This window comes from Podarcis filfolensis (genome assembly GCF_964270895.1).
Source record: "Podarcis filfolensis genome assembly, chromosome: 1".
In the NCBI taxonomy this organism is placed as follows: domain Eukaryota; kingdom Metazoa; phylum Chordata; class Lepidosauria; order Squamata; family Lacertidae; genus Podarcis; species Podarcis filfolensis.
This window is the reverse complement of record NC_139604.1, coordinates 36636963-36644254: the sequence shown is the minus strand read 5'-3', so window position 1 is coordinate 36644254 and position 7292 is coordinate 36636963. Positions and strand designations below refer to the sequence as shown.

The 7292-nt window shown below is 40.8% G+C and overlaps 1 long non-coding RNA gene across 1 annotated transcript; it reads left to right on the top strand.

Annotated features, from left to right (window-relative positions):
* The first annotated feature begins 3493 nt into the window (after nt 1–3493).
* LOC310747989 lies at nt 3494–6247 on the top strand. The gene is made up of 3 exons (XR_014541052.1): nt 3494–3785; nt 5058–5463; nt 6106–6247. It is a non-coding gene; the product is annotated as an uncharacterized lncRNA (long non-coding RNA).
* The last annotated feature ends 1045 nt before the right edge of the window (nt 6248–7292 follow it).

The window sequence follows — 7292 nt, the reverse complement described above, 5'->3', positions numbered from 1 at the left end:
GCTAGGCCACTCAATGTGCCTATTGCCTCAACAGACCTTTATGAAGAGGAGGAACCAATGGGAAAGCCTCCTCCTGAAGGTCTGGATGCTTCTGAGCATATTTGAGCCTTCATTGCTGCTGAAAGGCATGGGGATTGTTGTTTCATGTGTGTCCTAGTTCCATGAATTGAGCTAGCAGGCATTCCCATGCATCCCAGAGTTCCCATGCACCCCAGCAGCACATGACGCTAGTGAAAATGCTCAGGAGCATCCAGGTCTAAAGAGAAATGACCTCTTTAAAAACATTGTATTAAGTTACAAATGATTTTTCATACAAGTCATTTTTCATTTGTACTTCACACATGCAGAGAGACACTGGTGGATTACCACATTAGTAGACTGCATTTCGTTAGTCCTTTTGTTTATGGATTACATTTATACATTTATAGCTCAGCACAAGACTCCTAATCTGTGGGTTTGAGCCCCATCTTGAGCAAAATATTCCTGTATTGCAGGGGGTTGGACTAGATTGCCCTTGTGGTCCTTCCCACTCTACAATTCTATGATTCTTTGACTCCACCTTCTCCCATTAAGGCACTGTGCTTATGGTTGCCAGGCAGGCTTAATTCTCAGAGCTGTTTAACTTCAGCAACATCTATCCATCATGTTCCTTCAAAACTTATTGACTTGGGACCTTCCCCCCAGTTTGTGCACACTTTCTTAAAAGCAGTGCGGAAAATGTCCTCCAGATGAGGGGGGGTGGGGGGTGGAGATTAAAAAATGGTATGTATGTTTGTTTGCCGCCTGGAATATTTTTGTATAGACAAGCAGGGCAGAAATGCTAAAACGAATAAATAAGGTAAAGGACCCCTGACCATTAGGCCCAGTCGTGACCGACTCTGGGGTTGCAGCGCTCATCTCGCTTTATTGGCCGAGGGAGCCGGCGTTTGTCCGCAGACAGGTTCCGGGTCATATGGCCAGCATGACTAAGCCGCTTCTGGTGAACCAGAGCAGCGCACGGAAACGCCGTTTACCTTCCCGCTGGAGCGGTACCTATTTATCTACTTGCACTTTGTGCTTTCGAACTGCTAGGTTGGCAGGAGCTGGGACCAAACAATGGGAGCTCACCCCATCGCGGGGATTTGAACCACCGACCTTCTGATCGGCAAGTCCTAGGCTCTGTGGTTTAACCCACAGCACCACCCGCGTCCCTAAAACAAATACCCAAAGAGTAATCGAGTAACCTTGCTTCCCGAAGAGTCTAGTATATTTCAGCCCACCCCTCCTGAGTGCCTGTATTAAGGAACAGATACTGACTACACATGCAAGAAAATGTACGTTGATAATGCAGCATAACATACAAGCATGCTCATTCATATCTGCTTTGCAAATACACGATGGATCTGACTAGAAAAGCACACTAGGATTTTCAGGTTTTCAAACTACATTTTGATTTTAAATCTATAGTAGACAAGAGGAAGTTGGAAGGGCGAGGGGAGGGTGCTGTGGTAAGCATATTTTACGGGCCCACACAGCCCAATCTGCTTTTCACTGCTGAAGTTAGTCTCATGGTGGTGCTACGAGGTTTGAAAAAGAAATAGACCCTTGTCGACGCAACCTATTCTGGTGGTCCTTGCTAGATCCTGGCTTAGTACAAATGGGATATGGGAGAGCAAAGGTTTTTAATGGCAGTTTGGAATCTGTCTTACAGGGAAGAAAAGCCCTGGAAGTAAGCAAGCATACTTATTTCCAAAGTGTGATTAACAGGGGTTCATCTATGATTAAGAAGATAGGTAATTTTCTGTCTCTTCTCCACCTGGTCAAGCATTAGGTAGTGCTTCTCTGGGGTTAGGACCAATGTCTGTTGCAAAAAAAGGGGGGGCTGCTTTCTGGATTCCAGTAGATTCCAGTAGCAGCCTTTTCCATCTTGACAAAGTATAGTGGTTCCTCGGGGTAAGAACTTAATTCATTCTGGAGGTCTGTTCTTAACCTGAGGTACCACTTTAGCTAATGGAGCCTCCCGCTGCCGCCGTGCAATTTCTGTTCTCATCCTGAAGCAAAGTTCTTAACCCGAGGTACTATTTCTGGGTTAGCGGAGTCTGTAACTTGAAGCGTCTGTAACCTGAAGCGTCTGTAACCCGAGGTACCACTGTAATAGTAACAGTGCAAGATTAAATGCCCTGGGTTTTTTTTGTGAGGAAAGGTTGGGAGTAATAATAATAATAATAATTAAAATAAGAGTGGCAGTGACCTTGAAACTTCTAACGGTGCACCAGTAGCATGCAAGGTGTTTGCTGTGGCATAAATATATTTGGAGGATAAGAAAAGAGCACCAGCTGAAGTTAATCCTAAAACTGACTCCTAAAATTGCCTTGTCAGCACGATCTAATATACAAGACTTCTTAAAGTATAGGGTGTGAGTCCAAACTGTATTGTCTAAAGTGGTCAAAATACTGGCCTTCAATCTGATTTTACACGGCACAATCTCCATGAAACTTTGTGCATATGAGTGACATATGAGTGTGTGGACTTCCTTTAACCCACAATTTGCTATTAACTTAGCATGGACTTCTCTGCATATACCTTGTAGCTGTTTTTGTTTCCAACTGCAGACCATAAATGGACATTTTGACAACCATAGGAGTTTACAGTTAATCATTTTTTTAAATTATTAATAACAAATCACCTTCCAAATCTAAAAACCTGAAAATTGCTGTTAACCTTATTTGAGAAAAAGACCACATACATTTTATTATTAGCATGTGGAGCAATTAAATAAAGAGCTGGCAGGACAGAGTTGGCAATCTGCACATCCTAAATATAATATAATAGTAAGGTACTACTTCTAGTACCACCACAACTAGTAGTAACATAGTAGCAATTATACTAATTTCTGTTCGGGACTTTCTGTCCATTTGCTATTTATACTGTATACCGTAGGGAAAGTCTCCAGCCTTCTGTCTATTTCCTGAAGGATTTTTGGTTTTATCTTCAAGGATTTGCCTTATTTACTAGAGTCTGACCTCTCCTTTAGTGTAAGCATATTGCTTCGTGTTTAGCTCATTTACTGAGTCAGCTAAACGAGTGCCAAATATTGTTCTCTTTGCAGGATGTTCTTCCTGGAATTCCACAGCACACCAAAGAGACATTCAGTGGGAAAATGAAAATAAGGTCAACTTTCTCTCAGGAGTGCAGAGCACAAGAAATATGCTAACATTCCCCGAGACTTCCTTCCCAGAAACCTCGAAGCCACTAAGGCGTCTCGGTTATTCTAACATATTTGAATCTGCAGTCGTTTCCTTGCATCTCCATTCCTGAAAGAAAGATGCTGAAATAAAGAGCAAAAGTCCCTCACTTTCAAGAAAGGATATTTTACCCAAGGATTGTGGTTCAATAAAAGCTGTATTTATGTTGGATACATGCCCCGTGATATGAACAAGCCATCAAAATCTAATTTCACTGATTAGATAGCTAGTGTTGAGAAGGGAAGCTGTCATCCCCACCAACATGGAAATGAATTGCTAAGTCAACTTGCATGATGCACAAATATTTCTGCCAAGGGCTTGGTTAACACCAACTTTCTTTGACTGGACAAATGGGAAACATGTCAAATGAAGAGGTCTTATAAGAACTGTAGTTTGCCTAGTCCTGTCACAACACTGAGGAAATGCATATTCTTTGAGGAATGATCCAATGGACCTTTTCACCCTGTGTCATCTAAGTTTCCGGGGAATTGTGAATCATCTTTCTTGACACAAAACAAGAAAGAAAACAAAAAGTTTCTCTGGAAGAGCTACAGGGAATTAGTAAATTGCACTTTAACTTTCCAGGTTTAAAAACTTTAAAGGCTGGTCTGTTGCATAACTTACTCTGAAGCAAGTCCCACTTAGTTCAGTGGGGTTATTGTCAACACAGATCTGGCCATGATTCAGCGCAAGCTGAGATCTTTTAAGTCCTACCAGTTTCAATGGAAGAGTTAAAAGCATCTCCTATTGAGACTGTTAAAGCTTAAAAATGATGAACTTTGACTGAATCATGTTTGTGGATTCAGAGCAATGAGGACAAACGTTCTCTTTTAATATTTAGACTTCAACTGCTATAGTTCAGAAAGTTTACATGAATTTCTAGTCCCTGTTCAGGTGTGTCTCTCCACCCACGGGGGGGGCATGTTTCCCACTATCCATTGTGCCCTTCTCACTGGATGGGCAGCTCTCACGGTGAGCCCTCCAGGGCTTTCAAAAATGAATTTTCACTGGCAGCGGGGGAAGGGTGGCTAACCTCAACAGGGAACTTCACGAGAAAGGGCATTTTTCATCTTCATTTTAAAAGATTAAACATGGATTTATTCAAATAAGGTAAAGTCATGAAATGTGCATTTTAATAGGAAATGATTGCAACTGCAACAAAAATAAATTAAAAAATTGTCCAGTAGCACCTTAGAGACCAACTAAGTATGTTCTGGGTATAAGCTTTCCTGTGCATGCACACTTCTTCAGATACACATGAAAGCTTATACCCAGAACATACTTAGTTGGTCTCTAAGGTGCTACTGGACAATTTTTATTTATTTATTTCGGCTGTGTCAGACCAACACGGCTACCTACCTGAATCTAATTGTAATAAAGTTGGCATTTAAAATTTAACTAAAAAAGTCCAAGACTCTGAAACCCCTTTCTGGAACAGGCTGACACTGAAATAAAGTGGGCATTAGCAGGCTAGGGAATCTTAAAAGGTGGTAGCAATCTTGTACTTGCTTGTGTGTCATTCACTATAAGATTATGAAGGGACGCAATTCTCTCAGTTTGCACTGAGTACAGTGAGAGAGTTGCGACTGCTGCCAGATATTTTTGCACCACGCCAGAAGTTATGAGAAACAGCTGCTGAAGATGGTGAAGACACTGAACACCCTAAATCACTCCTGTGCGGGAGATGGGGGCACTTCAGAAATTATTTGCTGGCATTCACATGCTTCATCCGAAAACACACCATCTTTTCCTGGGAAAACTCTGGCACACAATATCTGTTGGCTTAAGGCATTTTGCAACAGCTTATTGAAACTCTTTGTTTCTTTCTCTCAGGACTTGGCGTTGTGCACCTCACCTGCACACCAATTTCTGAATAGCTTAATCAGCATCACGCCCTGGAAACGTTCACTAATTGCTCATTGGGATGCTTCCTCCTCCCAGATTGGGCTTCCAGTCACCTAGACTTGGATTTTACTTCAAGGCAGGCCCTTAAAGGGCTAATTCAAGAGTCCAAAAGAGCAACAGTCTTCTCAGGACCTCGAGTCTCCATTTGTTGCTCCAAAACCCCCAAAGACAGTAATGCTGGCAAAGGGGAAGACTCCCAGAAGGGAAGCCTGGTGGGAAATTGAGTTCCTGACCCATATTCCAGAAGCAATTTACAATTGAAAACACGGGCAAATTTATTTTAAGTATGCTCCTCCCTCCATATGAATTTGAGAGACCCAAAGCTAATAACTAGGTAAGTAGGGCTCACCCATTAAACTAACTCGGTAGGCTGGAACTGCCCTGTATGCAACTCCTGCAGTTAATTCTGCAATTTATTATGTTTTCCAGACATTTCCCTAACTTTTAATTTGCATGTTATGTTTAAGCATTCACGTGACCTAAAAATCACTTCTGGAAATATAGTAAAGTGCAAATTTAGCCCTCTTTTCCGTGTTAGTTGCTTCCAGAAAAATCCATTAGCATGCATGGAGAAAATCCTTAGAGTTTTGCAACTAACTCAAGTGTCCATATGTCCACATGCCCTTCTCTCCAGCTGTCAAACTTGTGCCAAGAGAAGGTGTCCACGGAAAAGACGTCCCGTAAGACAACCCAGTCAGTTTATAGCAGAGGCAAGATTCAACCCCGGGACTTCCTGATTTACAGCTGAGTCTTGTGCAGTGGGATCTTTGTTTATCCACACGTTACAAAATTACGCAAATTAAAATAAAGTACATTGAATCAACGTGAAGCTTTAAAAAGCTAAATAAATAAATAAATAAATAATGGTCCTGAAACAGTTTCAGGGAAACAAAGAGCATGGTTTTAAGGTCTCTAGGGGGGGTATGACTATTTCATTATAAAGCATTTTTATTGACACTTTCATTGTTATTTCCAGGGAGATTTTCACCAACTTAAGAAATACATTACAGTGACTTCGAGCGAAACAGTGTGGATCCAGCCTTTTTCTTTTCTTTTACAACTGTCGTTGATGTCAATTGGAATCCCTCTCATGCACCCAAATTAGAGTTTAGCCTTTGGATTGTGTTGTTTGTTAAGTGAACAAGTATGTAATACCAACATGTGAACACACATACACCCAGGTCCCCAAAAGCAGCTGCTTCAATCTCTCATTTGCTTTGAAGGGTCCTAAGGCCACCTGGACGTTGTACCTACTGAAAAGTATATGATTCTGAAACTGTTCTCTTTCTGCAAGAATCCTGCAACTAATATTTTCTGTATTTCCTTGACTGAATCAAGCACGTACACTCACTCTGAAACAACCACTAGATTCCATGTGAGATACAGTTTCAATTTTACGGTAAATTTCCTGTTTTATGGATTCCTTTCTAAAAAAAGCTCCTTGTGGTATTCTTGGGAGAACACTAACTTTTTCTTAAAGCAGACAAAACTCTGCCCTTTTCTCAGCTCTTAGGGTGATTTTTTTCAGCTTTCTCCTCAACCCCCCCCCCTTAAAAAATAGATTGGAGCTAATAATTATTTTATCTGCCTTCAAAACCTTACACTGTAGTTATTTAAAATGTATTTATGAACAAATCAGATTATTATTTCATTTTTGAAAAAAGGGTTCAGTTGCTTGCATATTGTTGTTTGGTGCAGGTTTTTTTTAACATTCAATACCTTGCTCTGATCAGGCCCAAAACAGATGATCAGGACATATGACTGTTGCCAACCAACATCTCTTGTATCCCAGTTATAACACAGGTAAGAGTTGTAGCTCAGTCGTAGAGCACTTGAATTGCATGAAGAAGATTCCAGGTTCGAAATACCTGGCATCTCCACCCTGTTATAGACTATATTGAGCCAAATTGCAGTATAAAGCAGTTTCCTAGTAATGCCTTGTAAAAAAGTAACACATATTATTATTACTATGAACCATCCTGTGAACTGCCCTGAGGGTGTAGCATGGTATATAAATTTAATAATAATAATAATAATAATAATAATAATAATAATAATAATAATAATTGCACCTAGCTGGTGTGTGCGCGTGCAGAGAATGGATCTACCAGAAACTGAAAGTAACAGTTTCTCATTTTTTCCAATCTAAAGTTATGTTCTTCG